This window comes from Mauremys mutica, chromosome 6, assembly GCF_020497125.1.
Source record: "Mauremys mutica isolate MM-2020 ecotype Southern chromosome 6, ASM2049712v1, whole genome shotgun sequence".
NCBI classification, from domain to species: domain Eukaryota; kingdom Metazoa; phylum Chordata; order Testudines; family Geoemydidae; genus Mauremys; species Mauremys mutica.
The window spans coordinates 14846623-14867147 of record NC_059077.1 but is presented as its reverse complement, the minus strand read 5'-3'; the positions used below and the strand labels follow the sequence as shown (position 1 = coordinate 14867147).

General features: G+C 40.8%; 1 protein-coding gene across 2 annotated transcripts in view; it reads left to right on the top strand.

Moving 5' to 3' along the window:
• DYM (dymeclin) overlaps window positions 1-20525 on the top strand; it is a 334338-nt gene that overhangs the window by 833 nt on the left and 312980 nt on the right. For both annotated transcript variants that reach the window (XM_045021710.1, XM_045021709.1), the window contains exon 2: window positions 20064-20135. The gene's annotated coding sequence lies outside the window, so the exon portion shown is untranslated. The remainder of the gene's footprint in view (window positions 1-20063; window positions 20136-20525) is intronic.

The window sequence follows — 20525 nt, the reverse complement described above, 5'->3', positions numbered from 1 at the left end:
TCTGATCAAAGGGAGTGTAGATTCCAGCAAGCTCCTGGGGTAATGTCTCATTAGAGATGAAAAGGTCATTCAGAAAAAGATTTTGAAGTCAGTATGGTAAAGATGAGCCAGATGGGTTTGTCTCCATGCAGCTATATTTTATTCTCCAGGGGCTGGGTAGAAAGGGGAGAGAGGAGTATTTTGGATTTCCACTTTCCATTACTGAGCACCATCTATGCTGACCTGAAATTTTTCCTGGCAGAAGCAGTTCCTGTCTATTTATTACAGGTCAAAATATGGCTGCCATCACACAGAGGCATTGGCGGTGGTGGTCATGAGAAGAGGGCCAAAAAGTCCTTTCCCTCTCCCAAACAGTCCCATGCATGTGGAAGCCATAATGTTACTGCTGCCTAAATACACTGATGGCAGACTGGTAGGGGCAGAAGGCACTGCCAGCTGTACTGAGCACCCCAGAGGAGCCATGCACTGTGTGGCGTGTATGCTGCTACATCTATTCTATACTGGTGAGGGCAACCCTCACTCCACTGTACTCCTGGTGGCCCCAGGGCTTCCCCTGGTTTCCACCAGCACAAACATGCCTCCTACCACCACTGCTTGAAGATGTACCACCTTCTCCTCCTCCACCCCATTGCTCAAGCTTTAGAGCCATAACTGAGATTGCAGTTTGTAAAGTGCTGATGATCTGTATAAAACACGACAGAGGATAATAACTGTTACTACTGAGGATCTCAAACTCAGACAAACCTAGTGGGGAGGCAAAGAGTTCTTTTGAAAAACTGATGTGGTGTTTTCGGTGAGATGAATAGCTCTTTAGAGGTTCAGGCTTCTCCCATGAACACACAAATGAGCCAGTGAAGCAGCCTAGCAAAATAAACCTATCCTGCTATTTACATTAGGAGCATAATACTGCAGCTGACAGAATGTGATATAAACAAGTATCACACAGATCTCTCTATCATTCCCAGAGCTTTCAGCTCAGCTCGCACATGTCTGGTCCAGTCACACTCCCTACTTTCATCTGGCTTCTCACTCAGCACAAAATGAAATACACACAAGATGACATTTGGAAAGATGAGAGTTTCATTTGATGAACCTGCCAGGTAATAGCTGCTGCTGCTGGAAATACAGTGGGGGAGTATACCAGAGAGGCCTTTGGAGAATTTGCAAGGGGAATCCAGAAAGTTTATAACTTGGGATTCTGCAGAAAAGTACAGGGAACTGAGAGCCAGGATTTTCACTGACTTGGTGTGTAACCTTGGGCAAGTCACATCACCTTGTGTGCCTCCAGTTTCTCCTCTCAACTTTCCCCTCCTCTGGTCCAGGGGTAGCAACGTGTGATTGAGGGAAGTACCTCTAGCCCAATTTGCTATGAGTGTGACAGGGCACAGCATGAGAAAGTTCAGAGGTAGCAAACCTTTATGGATGATTGATGCCTTGTCATAATTTGTTACCATTGTGAAATCTCCATTGTAAATGTGGACACAACTACAAAGAGGTATTTTTCAAAATATATAACCTTTATTATTGTAACAAGATAGATAAACAAGAACATTTTAGTTTTCATTTCAACAGTTTTAAAAAAACAAACATCTGGACATATTTAGAGATACAGTTATTAACTTTTTTTCTTTACTGAAATGTACAGTAACATTATACTTCTCTACTTCTCATTTATATTTCAGCAGTGTTATTTGAAGAAAACAAAAATACTCCTCTTAACAAAATCATTATACAATATACATTTTAGTTAAATAACTGAATTATGAACACTTGTTGCATCTGTCCTCTTTCTTCTCATTAGTCAAGTTTTCTTCCTTGATTTCCTCTGGAAGGCAGGGCACATATGCCCACCTCTTACAAGAGTCACACTGCACCTTTGATAAATAATAGATGAGAAAATGAAATCACAAAACTACCAATTGTACATAAGAACATAACATAAGAACATAAGAAAGGCCGTACCGGGTCAGACCAAAGGTCCATCTAGCCCAGTATCTGTCTACCGACAGTGGCCAATGCCAGGTGCCCCTGAGGGAGTGAACCTAACAGGCAATGATCAAGTGATCTCTCTCCTGCCATCCATCTCCATCCTCTGACGAACAGAGGCTAGGGACACCATTCTTACCCATCCTGGCTAATAGCCATTTATGGACTTAGCCACCATGAATTTATCCAGTCCCCTTTTAAACATTGTTATAGTCCTAGCCTTCACAACCTCCTCAGGTAAGGAGTTCCACAAGTTGACTGTGTGCTGCGTGAAGAAGAACTTCCTTTTATTTGTTTTAAACCTGCTGCCTATTAATTTCATTTGGTGACCCCTAGTTCTTGTATTATGGGAATAAGTAAATAACTTTTCCTTGTCCACTTTCTCAACATCACTCATGATTTTATATACCTCTATCATGTCCCCCCTTAGTCTTCTCTTTTCCAAACTGAAGAGTCCTAGCCTCTTTAATCTTTCCTCATATGGGACCCTCTCTAAACCCCTAATCATTTTAGTTGCTCTTTTCTGAACCTTTTCTAGTGCTAGAATATCTTTTTTGAGGTGAGGAGACCACATCTGTACACAGTATTCGAGATGTGGGCGTACCATGGATTTATATAAGGGCAATAATATATTCTCAGTCTTATTCTCTATCCCCTTTTTAATGATTCCTAACATCCTGTTTGCTTTTTTGACCGCCTCTGCACACTGCGTGGACATCTTCAGAGAACTATCCACGATAACTCCAAGATCTTTTTCCTGACTTGTTGTAGCTAAATTAGCCCCCATCATGTTGTATGTATAGTTGGGGTTATTTTTTCCAATGTGCATTACTTTACATTTATCCACATTAAATTTCATTTGCCATTTTGTTGCCCAATCACTTAGTTTTGTGAGATCTTTTTGAAGTTCTTCACAATCTGCTTTGGTCTTAACTATCTTGAGTAGTTTAGTATCATCTGCAAACTTTGCCACCTCACTGTTTACCCCTTTCTCCAGATCATTTATGAATAAATTGAATAGGATTGGTCCTAGGACTGACCCTTGGGGAACACCACTAGTTACCCCTCTCCATTCTGAGAATTTACCATTAATTCCTACCCTTTGTTCTCTGTCCTTTAACCAGTTCTCAATCCATGAAAGGACCTTTCCTTTTATCCCAGATAATTTCAACTAACTGGTAAAAGTTACAAAATAATATTCTTTCAACATAGTCATATCTTGAGTGATGATTCTATCATCTGCAGTGGAAATACTTGCTACTGTGGAATTATTACAAGAATCGTGATCCTTAGGCAGGTTATTACGTTGGAACAATATGCAGCTGGCTACATCTTCGGCCATGAGCTTTGTTCTTGTACTGCACATAAAAATATTCTTAACCATTTTGTGTTTCTTACCATCATGCCATCTTTATTTATTTTATTTTTTTGCAGGTCACATAATTGCAGTATAAGCAGTAGTCCTCCACACACTCTGAAACAAATCAATGAAATGTTGTCAAATGACGGTTACATTGTGACCAAAACTGTAAACAGAAATCTTGATTTATTCATTAGTGTCAATTACGCCAAAAAATGAACTGATTTGCAAATACTTTTCTTTTTTGGGGGGGGGGGTCATAGTTTAAATTTTATTTGGAGCCTCAGTCTGAGTCTCCAAATTTTGGCTTACTGTTCGTGGCTATAAAGATATCCAAACAGATTTAACTGCTTTATCAATAGCAACTATTCACTCCCACCACATTTTTAACAGTACTTATAGATATTATTTATGCAGATTCACCATTAGAGAACCAGATCTGTGACATATCCCATTGTACGTGTATTAAGATAACTCTTTGTGATATGACTTTATTCCATTCTTTCAGTTATCTTCCCATATGCTATGGGCCCATTAAGTATATGTAACAAAGTTATTACCCGACTCTTTCATTAAAAGCAACAAAGAGTCTTGTGGCACCTTATAGACTAACAGACGTTTTGAAGCATGAGCTTTCGTGGGTGAATACCCACTTCACCCACGAAAGCTCATGCTCCAAAACGTCTGTTAGTCTATAAGGTGCCACAGGATTCTTTGCTGCTTTTACAGATCCAGACTAACACGGCTACCCCTCTGATACTTTCATTAAAATAATTGCTATTTTTCTTCTAAATGTAGTTAGAGCAGGGGTCCCCAACGCGGGCATCTAAATGCGCCTATGTCCTGGCCAGGGGTCGAGCACCCGCCGAAATTTGGTGGCATTTCGGCGGCAACGCCTCTGGATGACGCCGCTTGCCATCTTTCTAGTATCAGGTCACAAAATGCAGTGTCATACAAACTGATTTTTCTTATTTGCCCTCCAGTCTGTCTGTAATCTTGTGGGTCATTACAAATTTTACTAGGGAAAAAAAAGAAAAAACGCATATTACATGCATGGTAACACAATTACTTTTTCCTCTGTTTGCCCATCATGATTGCAGCCATTATTACATGGAAACTATTGACATGCTTCATAAATGGAAGTGTGTTAACAAATTCTTTAAAAACACGTGTGTGGTAAGCAATACCTTTGAGAAACCATTCTTTGTCTTCCTCCTCCTCGGTAGGCATGTCATCAACATCACTTGAATGACTGCTTGCAACTTCTGCCACTGCACACTCCTCTTCTTCCATGTCTGTGACCTCCACCTTTATCATGTGCTGTCGTGAGGCTTGTGATGTGCATTGCCTCCCATTTCTCCTACCTCTTCTGAGGCGACTGTTTTCACAGTGTCATCCACAGCAGTTTCCATGTCCATGTTTTCCTGTGATCTGTTTTCAGCAGCTAATGTTGAAGGCTCTTTAAATAGTTTTAAGTGGGAGATGCTGTACATAGATTCTAAGTTTCCCTGAGATGGTTTCTAATTTAACTCTTTTACCCTCTACAGTGGTAACTTTGTATGGTCCACAGTAGGTAGGTTGCAGTGGCCCTCCCTTTCTTGTTTTCCTTCTCGCATTCAGTAACATGACACTGTCCCCAACTTCAAATGTTATTTTCCCATGTTTACAAGTCTTAGTTTTGGCATACTGTATTTGTTGCTTTTCTTGTGCTTTAGAAATATTACTAGTAGCCAGTTCAATGTCAGCATCACATCTAGATTTCATATTTATGCAGTTATCTTTGTAGTATGCCTCACCGAGTTCCTTGAAATCTGTTGGCTTTGTAAACAAATGGAGAAGTTGTGTTTGTAAAATGAACACTCACAGAATAACATATGCACCTGAAAGCTGATGGTTCTTAAAGACACTTACCGTGTAACTGTGTGAGACTTGGTCTGGGAATGTTGCTTCAAAGCCATACAGTAGTCGAAAGTGACATTTTGGAGGTTATGTTCGGTTTTGATTGCAAAGAAAATAAAATGTCACCAAGCAATTCGTCCCAGTGACTCCCAGTGTCATCAACCAACTTCCGCAATGCTCTGTAACAAATGGTGATGGATTATTTGTGGGGGAGGGGAAAGGACTGTCTTTACTGAGAGAAATTATATGCAATCCAAAAGGCATAAAGAGGCCATCCTAGTGCATTGGCATGATTTTTTTTTCTTGAAATGCAAGACAAGTGGCTGTGCAATATACTAAAAATTGGAAGCAAATTGTAGCTTCTGTCATAGTGCATTCTCCTTGCTATTAATACTGTAATTTTCCCAGCCCTAAAGTTACCTTTCGATGGATTTGTTTGTGTTTTCAGCCAATCCAGTGGTTTGTGGGTGGTATGGGCTGATGAAGCGACATTGTATTCCCAATTTTTTACAAATTTCTAGGTTATACTGAAAGAAAAAAGTTATGCCATAAACCTTCCTTTGGACAGGTTTGGTGGCTAAAAAGAGACCAAAGAATAAAATGTTATAGCAGCTCCGATGAGGTGACCAGCAGTAATCCTTGCCAAAGTTGAATAGGAGTTAATAGAAACTTGTCAGTAAAAATGCCCATAAAGAAAACTCACAAGGGCAATGAAGCACATGTTCACTGTCAGCTGTCTGTGATCTGAAAGTGTGGTTGAAGACATAGTCAAAAACAACCTCAGAAATAAGTATTTACCTCATTAATGAATTCTGACCTGCGGTCTGTCAGTATACGCTGTGGCCATACAAATCGCTGAATAATTTTTTACATTTTCTTTGACATCTCAGATGCTGACTTATTTCGAAAGGGAAATGCTTCAACCCATCTTGTAAGAGAGTCTGTGGCTGTCCGTATATACACTGGTATCCCTTCTTTGTTGCCAGTAATGGCCCTATTAAATCCATTCCCACCAATTCAAAGGGCCACATGACCTGTATGTTAGGGAACCGGTTGGAGTCATATTTTGGATTTCTCTTATTTCATATTCTCAATAAGCCCCTAAGTAGCAAGCATACTGATCACTGTGGTGTGGGTTCCACAACTACACTATCAGAATCTAATTTCCATTTGTAAAAACAGAACAAAAAGAAATAAACAGAAGGAAGTCAACAAAAAAGTAATACAGGAATACTTATAAGAAAAATTATACCATAATAAACCTGCAGAAATATGGCAGTGCAAGGAGCAATAGAGCTCATTGTTGCACTCTGTTGTGTCACTCTAATTCCCAACGAATGCAATGCATGAAAGGCCTCATTGTGTAGCAGTGGTAAAAATGGATAATGATAAGCAATTATGTTTGACTCTCTATTTATAAGATTTCTTAACAGTTTTTAAGGGAAGAGAATGAGACTTGATATCATGTATATGGAGTCCACACTAAGAACATTTCTAATACTTTGACACAGGAAGGAAGGTAAAAGGAAATTCTGAAGAAATTTAGTAGATGTCTCAGAGTTGAAAACTCACCTTTATACTTTTCAAGGTGGTATCCAGATTTAATTCCTTTCCCACTTTCTGGCAACGCAGACATCGCGAAACCTAGTTTAGATGGAATAATTGGATGACATTAAAATTCTTGTATGAAAATATTATTGCAAGGGAAAGGATTGTATATTTTGCAGCAAATGTATAATTACTGTTTTTTGCAATGTAAATGTAAAACTTGAATTTATAATACAAAGTAAATATTCCAGGATTTAGTTTTATTCTGGTACAGACCCAATCGGCGATGTCTTTTGTCATCTCAGGCCAATAGTATCTTGTGTTCATGGGCATTGCTGTTTGGACTGTTCCTTGATGTCCACCCCGTGGACTCTCATGATACTGTTCAAAGAGTTGTAGGGCTTGTTTTATGGTGTGCACAATGACAACCTTTCTTCCTTTGGCAGAATGAAAAAGTGCCCCCTCTGATAATCAGAGAAGATGAAGATGTGATGATGACATCACCTGCTGTGCTTAAGCAATTATCAGATATTTTCAAAGTCATAGATTCATTATAAGGCATATGCATATCCAAGATATCTGAATACTGAATGGGTCGTCCTGCCTTTGGTAAGGGGTGGGTGGGTGGCATTTCAATATATGACTATGAGTAGATGTTAAATAAAAAATTTAAATGAGAACTCATTGCTCAGTGAACATTTATGGACTGTTGTTTGTAGGATACACTGGATAACATACTTAAGAAATATAAAATTTAGGGTTTTTTGGTAATATTTATATTTCATACTCTTTTGTCATATAACTGAGAAATACATTATTACAGTGCCTACATATGTAGGTACGACAGAGTGCTAGGTAAGAAACCCTGAGTCCGCACTCTATTCCTAGCACCTCCAATCAGGCATATGAGGCAGACCTAATTAGTGTGTGGGGCAGGCCAGAAAGGCTAGTTAAGCCATTAGCCAGAGCCCACAAATAGGCACAGGAGGGAAGTGAAAAGGGGGGAAAGCAGGCAGTGAGAAGGAGAGAGAGATTGCTCTCCCCTTGCTTGTAAAGGTGCTAGGTATGCTATGAAGGTGGTAGGACTAGGGTTACCAACTTTCTACTCTCACAGAACCAAACACCCTTGCCCTGCCCCTCCTCTGAGGCCCCACCCTTGCTGGGCCCCTTCTCCCCCCCCGCACTCACTCGAATTTTCATTGGGGTGCAGAAGGGGGTACAGGCTCTGGACTAGGGGAGCGAGTTCTGGGGTGAGGCCAGAAACGAGGGAGTTCAAGGTGAAGGAGGGGGCTCAAGGTGAAGGAGGGGCAGGGGGTGGGATGTGTGTAGGGGTGCAGGCTCTGGAGATGAGGGGTTTAGAATGCAGGAGGGTGCTCGAGGCTAGGGCTGAGGGGTTCAGAGGGCGGGAGGAGGATCAGGGCTAGGGCAGGGAGTTGGGGTGCAGGAGAGGGTGAGGGGTGCAGTCTCGGGGCGGTGCATACCTCAGGCGGCTTCCAGAAGCAGCAGCATGTCCCCCCTCCGGCTCCTGTGCGGCCAGACATCTCTGCACGCTGCTCCATCCACAGGCGCCTCCCCTGCAGCTCCCATTGGCCACGGTTGCTTGGGAGCTTCGGAGCCAGTGATTGCCGAAGGGGCAGAGCAGTGCACAGAACCACCTGGCTGCCTAGGAGCTAGAAGGGAGGGACATGACACTCCTTCTGGGAGGCATGCGGAGCCACAGAAGGCAGGGAGCCTGCCTTAGCCATGCTGCGCTGCCGACTGGACTTTTACTGGCCCAGTCAACGTTGCTGACCAGAGCCGCCAGGGTCCGTTTTTGACCAGCCATTGCGGTAGAAAACTGGATAGCTGGCAGCTGTAGGTGGGACTCAATTATAAATAAACTGCACAGGGTGTTGAACCAGAACAAGGATCGATGCATGGTTTGTATAGCGAGACAGAAGCGGGACCAAGGAGGCCCTGTTGCAGTAGGCAAAGGAGTTTTTCTTGGAAATGTGAAGAAAATTAATCCTGGTCCCAGTGAAGGTAAATTTAACACTTCAAGTAATCCCAGTGTTGGGAGATCAGGACCATCATATATATGCTGAAGATTCCATTGTGTTCTGTGTATTTTGAGGAAAAGAATTGCTTACCTTCCAAAGAAAAGTTGGCAGCAAATCGACACAGGTTAAGTCTTCCTGCTTTATTCATTCCTTCTGGATATGTGCTACTCCTTTTATATGGCAATACCTGTGCAATTTTTTCCTCAAAAGATTTCACTGAGTATTGATCACAGAAGAGAACATTACACACTGTTAACATTCACAACATTGCAAACATCAAATATCTATGCATATAATAATCAGTTTATTTTGTAGGTATAACATGAAAATTGCAGACACATACGCAGGGAAAGCCGAACTCAGCAAACTCCCCAATGCAGCATCAGTCATAGGCCAATCACAAGGGCTACATAAATAAATTTGAGCTCTGTGCATAAGTTCAAAGTATTTCTGGTTTACAAAGTCTGGCAGCATTTGATCCATGGAAATCACATTTCATTTGAAATAAGGAGATCACCTGTAACATTTTAACAAAGTGAAATCATAGTAACTCAGGATACAGCACAAGAATGAGAATTTAAAAAAAGGCACAAGTAGCAGTGTTTGCAGACATTGTTTAATATATTGAGAAATCAACAGAATATATATAAAAACCCTCTTCTTACCCACCTTATCTGCCATACTGATGTTTCCTAGTTCCTTTCCTAGTCAAGGTGTTTTTGAAAAATCAGTTTTCTGAAATTCTGAAGAATCTGAAATACATAAACCCATGTTACACACATTTATGTATCATGATGATAACAGGCATGAAAAACCTTTAAAAAGCAAAAGCATGCATTTGTACATCACATCTCATAATCATATGACAATTCTTAATTAAGGGGTTCAGGGTCACAGTGTCACAGCCTTGCGTGCATGATGTCTGTTACTCAAGAAATCATAAGTCACATTTTAGCTGTATGACAAGGTGCTTAGTCAACATCCTCACAGTACTTATTAGACAACACTTGATACCAAACACATTTTTGGAGTAGAGAGGACCAAGCCCACATTCCTTATCTTTTCAGGACTGTTTAAAACACTTTGCAAGTGGAATTTCATGGCTATTGCATGAAAAACCCTTAATGAAAGTCTGAGCATTTTAAAAAAAATCTTTTAGTCCCTTTCGACTGCATAGTAGGTCATACAATCTATTAGTAAAGAAACACTGAATGCACACAAAATATTGAGAGTAGTGAAAAGCATTATAAATATGTGAAATACATATGAATTCCCCTTTTGAAAGCAAGCTCATAGGCAGAAAAATCTACATTGTGCTTTATACAGACTTCCATTTTTGTCACTGTTACCTTTTTGCTCCATATGTGTGTGTATCACCACAAAAATTACACTCAGAGCCATGATGCTCACGTTACCTCATTGCTCTCTCATTTAATTTTTGAGACATTTTCTTGAGCTTTGTCCTCACAGTTAAAACTTAACTTGTCTTGTGGTGTTCTCATTAGGTTTTTAGCAGTGAGGAAAAGGCCTATGTCTGCATATGTAGACACAAGATATACTATACACACCTGGATTATTATTCAATGGTTGATAATATCAGATCCTTCTCGTTCTCAGTATGCTGGTCTGAGCTGAAGTGTCCATCTTCCCAGAGTGAGACCCCCCTCATGTCATTGTCCCCCTTTTATATCTTCCCCCCACTTGCTGGAAGGTTCTTTTGCTGTGACCTGAGTCAAACAGTTCCCATTGTGTAGAGCTATCTCTGAGAGGTTTCTATTGCACACAGTTCCTGGGATAAGCCCTATTTCCTCAGTGAGCCACTCACATTGTCTGGCCTCATCCAACATAGCACATTTGAAATGCAGAGACATGATCAATATTCCCAGCTTCAGATACAAAAATGATACATGCATACAAATTGGATAAACACATTCAGTAGGTCATAACTTTATCAATGATCTTGTGTAAAGTATATCTTAGCTATGTCCTATCTATATCATAAGCATATTTTCATAAAGAACATAGAGTATAATGTCACACTCCACTTCTATGCTTGTTGCTCTGCAAGTACTAGAGGATTATGCACCTTGGGCTTGCAATGCTCACGACAACAGTTCAGAGCCATGTAGGCTCCATGCTTCTGTGTGAGATGGCAGGCAGTGAGGAGGGCCAGGCAGGTTTGTGGTTAGAAAAAAAGGTCCAAACATTATATATAAGTTTATGTATGTGATACATTTAAAATTAGGGGATGGTTAACAATGCATTATGGGAAGTTGATCCCATGATCGCAGTCACTCCTGTGCGACCTGTTTGGGCCCCAGCATTCCCAGATGAGCTCTGTAACCACTGGAACCATCCTTCCCCTTTCTTCCTTATTCTCTTTGCTTTTTCAAAGTGTCATAGGAGAGCATGCAGGAAATTTTGCCCGGATTTAGTGTGGTGCACATAGGTGTTTGAGACACGCACTGTAGTGTTCTGACTTAATGGAACCATCAGTAACATATATTTTCATGGTACCACTATTACCATACTGTTGCAATTGTCCATTGGCTTGCTTTGCTGCTTTGGAATGCAAGTGCAGGGTGTACTGCAGTAACTCTCAGCACTATCTCTGTGGAGAGTTCCCAGTACACTGATAAAATGCTCAGACTTAGCCTTGCTGTTCACTGAGTCTTCCTTCTTCTTTAAAAGGATTGGGCTTGCTAGCCCCATATGTGTTGTGTTGTGTTGTAGCAGCCAAAGCTGGGAAGACCATGACTTCCAATGTGTGGTTAGTCATGCTGTGGTCATCTGTCTGTCACTTTTTGTCTGTATGCTTGTGAAGTCTGGGCCCTGTGCTGTTAATATCTGTTGTTTGTAGCGGTTTATCATGAGAATAGTCGCTAAGAAATTTCCCTAGTGTCTTCTTGTTGGAATCATAAGGGATTCTCCTCAGTGCTGCAGGTTGCATCTATGATCTTTTTATATGCTGTCTAGAATGGGATCTTTAAGAGACTTGTCTGTGTGTATATATTTTGTGTTCCTTATCACAGCCCTTACTAATTATGCTTCATTTGCAATGGGAGTGGTTTACAGTTCTTGCTGTTTTTCTTTTTTGCATTTAATAGAGCAGAGGGCACTTCTGGTGCTCAGGAAATAAATAAAAAACTCAGCCTCTACAGTGAAACAAAACTGGTAATTGTCATTGACATTTCCTAGTCACTTTCACTCTCTAGTTTCCTTACTCTAGCATGTTGTTCTTGGGTTCACAGTTAGGCTAGGAAATATTAAAAATTTAAAAATATTCGAATTAAAATTAATTAACTCATTCATATTATGTTTTATATCTTATATTAGATTGTAAGTCAAGCACTGTCTTTTCATTATGCATCTCTTTAGTGCCTAGTGCAGCAAGGTCCTGATTCTGCCATATAAAGTTTGGGCCTACAACTAGTTTCTTTCACTGCATACAATATGGGGTAACATGCTAGTTCTAGGCAGTGGCAGTAATCGCTTTAGGCATTTGTAGGAATAGATCTAGGAAATATTTAATACATTTTAAAACTCTCACTGTGTGATTTAGGCCCTGAGGAACTCTTTTTAGAACCCTTCATCCCAACCTCTTAGTTGGTTGTGGAGAACACAGGCCTACCCTTGTGTATGTTTAAACCTTTCCCAGCTCAATCCGCTTGTGTCTCTCCCCTTGCTCCCTCTGTGGTTCTGCTACTGGACAGTTCTTGGTACTAGAGAAACTTACTGTCTGATCTTTTTTTTTTTCTTCTAGTGGTGGGGAGAAAAATGAGGCGCAAACCTCCTTGGAAACTTTAGATTTAGTGCTGAGAGGCTTGACCCTGGCTGTCTAAAATGTTTTACTACTTGCAGTATTTGGTGTTCATATATTGTGAGTTTCAGTGCAACAGAAGTTTTCTTTAGCAAATATCAGTTTATATTAACTTAGAATTTTTTGACAGCTGTGCTCAATCTCAATGTGTTTTTAATACTTTTATGACTGAGAGTTGGGCTTGCAAATTCATCTTTAGGCATCATAAAAACAAAATGTCAAGGCTATTTATATAAAGCAGATACGATGACATATTATATTTAAAATCTGAGAAATCTTATTTGGTGTCTGATGGCCTGTTATCCAAAAGGGTGGATAAAGCAGATCATCCTCATTTTTCAGAGCCTGAAAATGCTGTTCAAAATAGGAAACCTATTTGTACCTTGCAGTGATTAAACTGATTGGCAAAGTTATTTTCATTTAGAGCAAGTGGTGGGAGCAGCTGACTCTGGTGGTATAGCTTGAGGGTAAAATACAGACATAAATCATAATGTGAAGTACAAGGTAATTTATATGAATGTAAAAAAAGCTAAACAAAGTTGGACTACTTTTGTTCTGTGCTGTATGCAGTTTTATACAGTGTACAGATTTCTAGCTATGTTTAAACTAGTGACACTTAGCTCTATTTTAGAGTCTGCATAACACTCACGTGTGGCCAGATTACAGCAGCCAAAATAATTGCCTCTCTAACACTTGATCTATGCAAAAAGATTATAACCATATCAAACGTAATGACTATCTAGGGGTATGTCTACACTACAAAATTAGGTTGATTTTTATAGAAGTTGATTTTTAGAAGTCTATTTTATACAGTTGATTGCGTATGTCCTCACTAAGTTGGCGGAGTGCGGCCTCACTACCGTGGCTAGCATTGATTTACGGAGCGGTGCATTGTGGGTAGCTATCCTACAGTTCCCGCAGTCTCTGCTGCCCATTGGAATTTTGGGTTAGCTCCCAATGCCTGATGGGGCAAAAACATTGTCGTGGGTGGTTTTGGGTACATGTTGTCACTCTCCCCTCTCTCCCTCCCTCCCTCCATGAAAGCAGCGGCAGACAATCATTTCACGCCAGACACCAGGGCGATTAGAAGAGCACAGCTAGGTGCACTGCGCATTAGAGAGGCTTTGAAAACCAGTTCCATGACTGGCCAGGCTTCAGTGTGACAGTTGTGTGTGTTTCTCCTTGATGCAAACCCGCCCCCTTTGTTGATTTTAATTCCCTGTAAGCCAACCACCCTCCCCCCTTCAAAATAAAGTAACTATTGTTTTGAAACCATGCATTCTTTATTAATTAAAAAAAAAGAGAGAGATAACGGACAAGGTAGCCTGGGTGGGAGGAGGGAGGAGGGAAAAACAAGGCCACATTGCTTATTGTAGCCACACTAAAAATCAAACTGTTTGAATGACAGCCTTCTGTTGCTTGGGCCATCCTCTGCAGCAGAGCGGCAGGGTGCCCAAAGGACACCCCCCCCGGCATTCTTGGGCATCTGGGTGAGGAGGCTATGGAACATGGGGAGGAGGTTAAGTGGTTATACAGTGGATGCAGCTGGGGTTTGTGCTCTTGTTGGGTTTCCTGCAGCTCCAACAGACACTTCATCATGTCCATTTGCTCCCCCATTAGCCTCAGCATCGCGTCCTGCCTCCGTTCTTCGCGCTCACTTAATTCTTTCCTGGCCTCTGACACTGAATGCCTCCATGCATTAAGCTGTGCCCTCTCAGTGCAGGAGGACTGCATGAGCTCGGAAAACATGTCCTTGTGAGTGCGTTTTTTTTCGCCTTCTAATCTGCAATAACCTCAGGGACAGAGATGATAGGGGGAGCATAGAAACGTTCTACATTCTACGATTCTGGGGGGACTGCATGGTCACCTGTGCTGCTGAGTTCGCCATGCTGGCCAAACAGGAAATGAAATTCAAATGTTCCCGGGGCTTTTCCTGCGTACCAGGCTAGTGCACCAGAGTTCAAAGCGCTGTCTGGAGCGGTCACAATGGAGCACTCTGGGATAGCTCCCAGAAGCCAATACCGTCGATTTGCGTCTGCACTACCCCAAATTCAACACAGCGTTGTCGATTTCAGCACTAATCCCCTCGTTGGGGGGGAGGACAGAAGTTGATTTTAAGAGCCCTTTAGGTCGACGGAACGGGGTTGGTTGTGTGGATGCATTCATTTTTAAATCTTCCTAATGTGGCTAAATTCGACCTAACCCCATAGTGTAGACCAGGCCTAATACCCTACAAAGCATACCTCCAAGGCACTGCAGATACCACAGTTGAGATTTCCTTTGTGGAAGTATATTGTAGCCAGTAGGCAAGTTCTTTGGGAGAGGAAAGGGGGGGCCATAAGGTTGAAATGAGTATACTTACAGCTTTTGTGTCAAAGGGAGTCTCTTCTGGAAAGCGCCAGCTCTAACCTGGGTAAATCTGCCTGGATTGCCAAATAAGTGCTTGGTTTGACATGATTTACATCATACGCAGCTGCCAATTTTAATCATAATTTAAAGTGAAATGCTAGAGTTTTGAAATTTAATTTATTTCTAGATACATGTGTGTAGTAGGTAAAGAAAGAGATGGACAGAGTTGCCATGGAATTTTCATACAGTAGTAAGCAAACATTCTGATAAGAAATGCTTCCAACAATAATGATTTTAATAGATTTTTTTTAAAGTAATCACTAGAAAAGAGAATTGGACAAATTCATGCATTTGAAATGTCATCCCTATTATTGTGATAGCCCTCAAATTTTTATTTTCCAGTTACTGAACAAAAAGAAACAGTGAAGAGACATAGTACTATTATATGGGTGGGTACCATATCCCTAAACTGTAAAGTCAGTCCTTAGGGGATGGAACACCTAGATTTAAATTAGGGTTGTCAATTAATTGCAGTTAACTCAAAAAAAAATTAAGCACTATTAAAAAAAATTAAGCGCACTTTTAATCACACTGTTAAACAATAGAATATCAATTGTAATTTATTAAATATTTTTGGATGTTTTTCTACATTTTCAAATATATTGATTTCAATTACAACATAGAATACAAAGGTACAGTGCTCACTTTATATTATTATATTTGATTACAAATATTTGCACTGTAGAAATGACAAAAGAAATAGTATTTTTCAGTTCATCTCATACAAGTACTGTAGTGTAATCTCATTGTCATGAAAGTGCATCTTACAGATGTAGATTTATTTATTTTTTTGTTACATAACTGCATTCCCTCTGTGAACTGTTAGGTTCACTACCTCTGGGGCACCTGGCATTGGCCACTGTCAGTAGACAGGATACTGGGCTGGATGGACCTTTGGTCTGACCCAGTGTAACTGTTCTTATGCGCTCAAAAACAAAACAATATAAAAATTTAGAGCCTACAAGGCCACTCAGACCTACTACTTGTTCAGCCAATCACTCAGAAAAACAGGTTTGTTTACATTTATGGGAGATAATGCTGCCCGCTTATTATTTAAAATGTCACCTGAAAGTGAGAACAGATGTTCGCATGGCACTTTTGTAGCTGGCATTGCAAGGTATTTACATGCCCGATATGCTAAACATTCATGTGCCCCTTCATGCTTAGGGGGAAGGATAGCTCAGTGGTTTAAGCATTGGCCTGCTAAATCCAGGGTTGTGAGTTCAATCCTTGAGGGGGCAATTTAGGGAACTGGGGTAAAAATCTGTCTGGGGATTGGTCCTGCTTTGGGCAGGGGGTTGGACTAGATGACCTCCTGAGGTCCCTTCTAACCCTAATAGTCTATGATTCCAGAGGACATGCTTCCATGCTGTTGATGCTCGTTTAAAAAAAAAAAGTGTTAATTAAATTTGTGACTGAATTCCTTGATGGAGAATTGCATGTCTCCTGCTCTGTTTTACCCATATTCTGCCATATATTTCATGTTATAACAGTCTTGGATGATGACCCAGCATATGTTCATTTTAAGAACACTTTCACTGCAGATTTGACAAAATGCAAAAAAGGTACCAATGTGAGATTTTTAAGCATAGCTACAGCACTCAACTCAAGATTTAAGAATCTGAAGTGCCTTCCAAATGCTGAGAGGGAGGAGGTGTGGAACATGCTTTCAGAAGAGTTAAAAGAGCAACGCTCCAATGTGGAAACTTCAGAACCCGAACCACCAAAAAAGAAAATCAACTTTCTGCTAGTGGCATCTGACTCAGATAATGAAAATGAATGTGTGTCGATCTGCACTGCTTTGGCTCATTATCGAGCAGATCCAGTGCCCTCTCCCCTCCAGGGGCCACAGAGACAGTTCCCAGCCCACGGGAGCTGCAGGGATGGTGCTGGGGGAGGGGGCAGTGCGCAGTGCTGCCTCACCCCTTCCCCTCTTCCCAGGGGCCGCAGAGACGTGCCAGCAGCCAGCTACTTCTGGGAACAGCCTGGGACCACGGCAGGCAGGCAGCCTGCCTGCACCCCGCTGCACTGCCCGCCGCGGAGATCGCAGTTGACTGGTAGAGGCTCCAGGATTGACCAGTCGATCGCGATCGACAGGTTGGTGACCGCTGGTTTAGAGCAAGGAAGTTTTCAGCTCATCAAGATATTGTGGTGAAAGGGGCTGCTTATTCAAAGGGCTAATGGAGCATGGGAATAGTCTGTGCTGCCAAAGCATTAGTTGAACTGTTGCACAGGTAAAATGGGAAAAGGCCCTGGAGGCCTATTGAATTAATAGGAACAGAAACTGAACTGTGGACAAGACAATCATGACAGTTGCCAGGGTGGATAAAAATCAGTGATATTTAAAAAAAATAAATAAAAAAAATAGATTTTTTATTTAAATCGGATTTTTTTGATAAAATGCTTTTTGAGGAAAAAACCTATCTAAAGATATCTTTGAGCTATAATTTATCTTAATTAAAACTATCTCATAATGAAATAGGGAATATAAATTCTAATTCTGTAGTATGAGACAATATATTCACGTAATGTTTAAGAAAAGTTTTGTAAATGAATGCCAATAGTTCATGGATTAGGGACCCAATCTTATGGGGTTCCAAGGGCTTCTGTATAGATTATTTAGGTTAATCTATCTATCTACCCAATGGGACTCAGTTTTAAGTCTAGAAGATACCATCAGAGATGCTTAGTTTTGTAGTTCTCAAACTGTGGATTTGTGTCTCCAGAGGTAACATGCTTGTTAACAGTAAAAATGTTTTAAAATAAATAAATAATATATAGAGGTGAGAAATAAGACCTCAACCCTATTGTTCTTTTGCAAATTTGTGTACACAGAGTCAATCCCTTACCTCTCTCTGAAAGTGAAAAGTTTCAAAAAGTTCAATGAGTAGAAGATTGTTAGGGGCGGAATAGATCTGCACAAGGAGAAGAAGTCTGGAGATAAATGTGAGAAGGGAGGGACAGGCAGTAGAAACAAAAGTGAAACTGTTTGAGCATCATGTTCCAGAAGTCTTGAGGTCTTTCTGAGTGTAGCCTTCATTGATTTGAGATCTACTATACCATTCTCTCACTAGAAGGGAAAACCTATAAAGGCAGCAGGCCATAAAAGAGACCCAGTTTGGGTCTTATCTATCTCTGAGTTGTGAAGAATACGTATTAAGGTTATAATAACCAACAAGAATGCCCTTTTATGTAGAAATCCATCATTAAATCGAATCTTCCTGACTAGTTATTTAAATCATGATTTAAATCAATTTAAATGCAAGAGTGGAGCACTGCGCAAGTTCAGTGTGTCAGACAAGTCCACAGACAGCACTGCTCAGGGGAACTATGACATTCACAGCTTTGCTGGAAAAGCAGTGGCATCAAGGACATGTGGGATGGGAGGGGCCTTCCTTTAGCTCTGATGAGCTGCCATAGACAATGGGTTGTGACTTCTAGTTATTTTTGTGACAAATTCTTTCCCCAGTTTGCCGCACGTGGGAGTGAGCAGAAAGCAAATAGTGTAGCCTATATAGTTTGAGATAAGCTGAAGCTCTGAATTGTACAGCTTTACAGCTGACATTCAATGTTCTTGTTAAAGCTTTACAGGGCCAAAGATCCCTTTCTGTTGTAAACTTCTCCCTACTTTATTTGTCTTTAATGCCTATGGAGCTCAGCAAACTGTTAGGTTGTGTTGTGCACGTCACTTGACAGTTCATTTAACTCTTAAAGGAGCCAGGCTGTAAAATTGTTCAGCATAAATGATACTGGTATTCCTTGCCTCGAAGTGAGTTAAAAATTAGAGTAAGTCATTGCAGAGACTTCACTTCCAAAATCTAGACGTGTTAGAACTGGAAGAAAAACAGCAACTAAAACTTGTGGATAATGAAACAAGTCACACCACGCCCAAAATGGGCTAGATGCTTTACCGATCACACAAAGCGATGTGGTCCCTGCTTGTCAAGAATTTTAGAGTCTAACTTCAAAATATGGTGAGTTGGGCTGTGTAGAAAGGGCTGTTGGGGTGTGTACAAAGGGGCTGGGTTAAGGAAGGACAGAAGTTTCAGCAATACGGTCATGCAGTCAGTCCTTAAGGCATTTATTCGTCTTGGTTCATTTAGAATTTTTTTTGTTAATAATAATAATTGTCTGTCTTCTTGTGAGAATAGTAGGAATAGTGAATCTTGAGAGTTTTTACTGGATGGACCACAATGAGGGGCATTCCATATTAGGGGGTGTATGTGAATAAAGCATTGTTATGGTGAGAAGCAGACAAATGGAGCGTAGAAGCTGCCCTCGGTGGTGGAGTAGAAGATTCAAGGATGTGTAAGGTGTGATGAGACTTGATTGGCTATCTAGGCAGGGACAATTATACAGAAGCTTGAAGGCAAAGGCAAGAAGTTAAAACTTTATGCAATAGACTCGGGAGAGCCACTGAACAATAAACTTAGGCCCTGATTCTGCGAGCACTTACACATGTAACTATGCACCTGAGTAGTTTAAATGAAGATGGTCAATTGGACTATTCTGTGAGACCTACTCTTGTTAGCTGTTCGGGATAGGGGCCATGTTTGTGTAGTACCTAACACAATGGATCCTGATCAAGGCATCTAGATGCTATTGCAATACGAATAATCACAAGAAATTCTGAGTGAGATAATATGGTCATACTGGATGAGTATGATAATGTGAAAGAAAATACGAATGTCTGAACTGAGACCTCTGAATGCTCTTCTGGGCCTTCTGCTGCCTGGGGAATTCTTTGTATTGCAACCTGCCACTAACTTGATGGCAAGGTTTGCATTAGGATTATATGATCATAAAATAGAATGCACTAGTGAATGGTTATTCATTAACTGCATAATGTTTCCAGATGAAATGTGCTCTATAAAGTATAATTCTCAGAGTACCAATATGCTCACTTAGTGAATCAATACTTTGACGTCTTAGTATAACTGCTTTGATTAATGCTGAATACACAGTATAATAGAGAGATATTTTATTTTCTCATTTTTTGTAGTGCTCTAATCTACCTCCTTTAAAGGAAAAGAGCATCCATTTGGCCCATCCTGGAAATCTTCAAGTTCCAAAGGTAAGAAGCATTTCTTATTATGTATAAACTGAAATTTTGATTAACTTCTGCATTTTAACTAAAGCTAGCGCTTATTAATTTACTGTGCCCTGGTCTACACTACAAGTTTAGGTAGAATTTAGCAGCGTTGGATTGATTAAACCCTGCACCCGTCCACACGATGAAGCCATTTTTGTTGACTTAAAGTGCTCTTAAAATCGATTTCTGTACTCCTCCCCAACGAGGGGATTAGCGCTGAAATCGACAACGCCGGGTCAAATTTGGGGTAGTGTGGACGCAATTCGACAGTATTGGCCTCCAGGAGCTATCCCAGAGTGCTCCACTGTGACCCCTCTGGACAGCACTTTGAACTCAGATGCACTAGCCAGGTACACAAGAAAACCCCCGGGA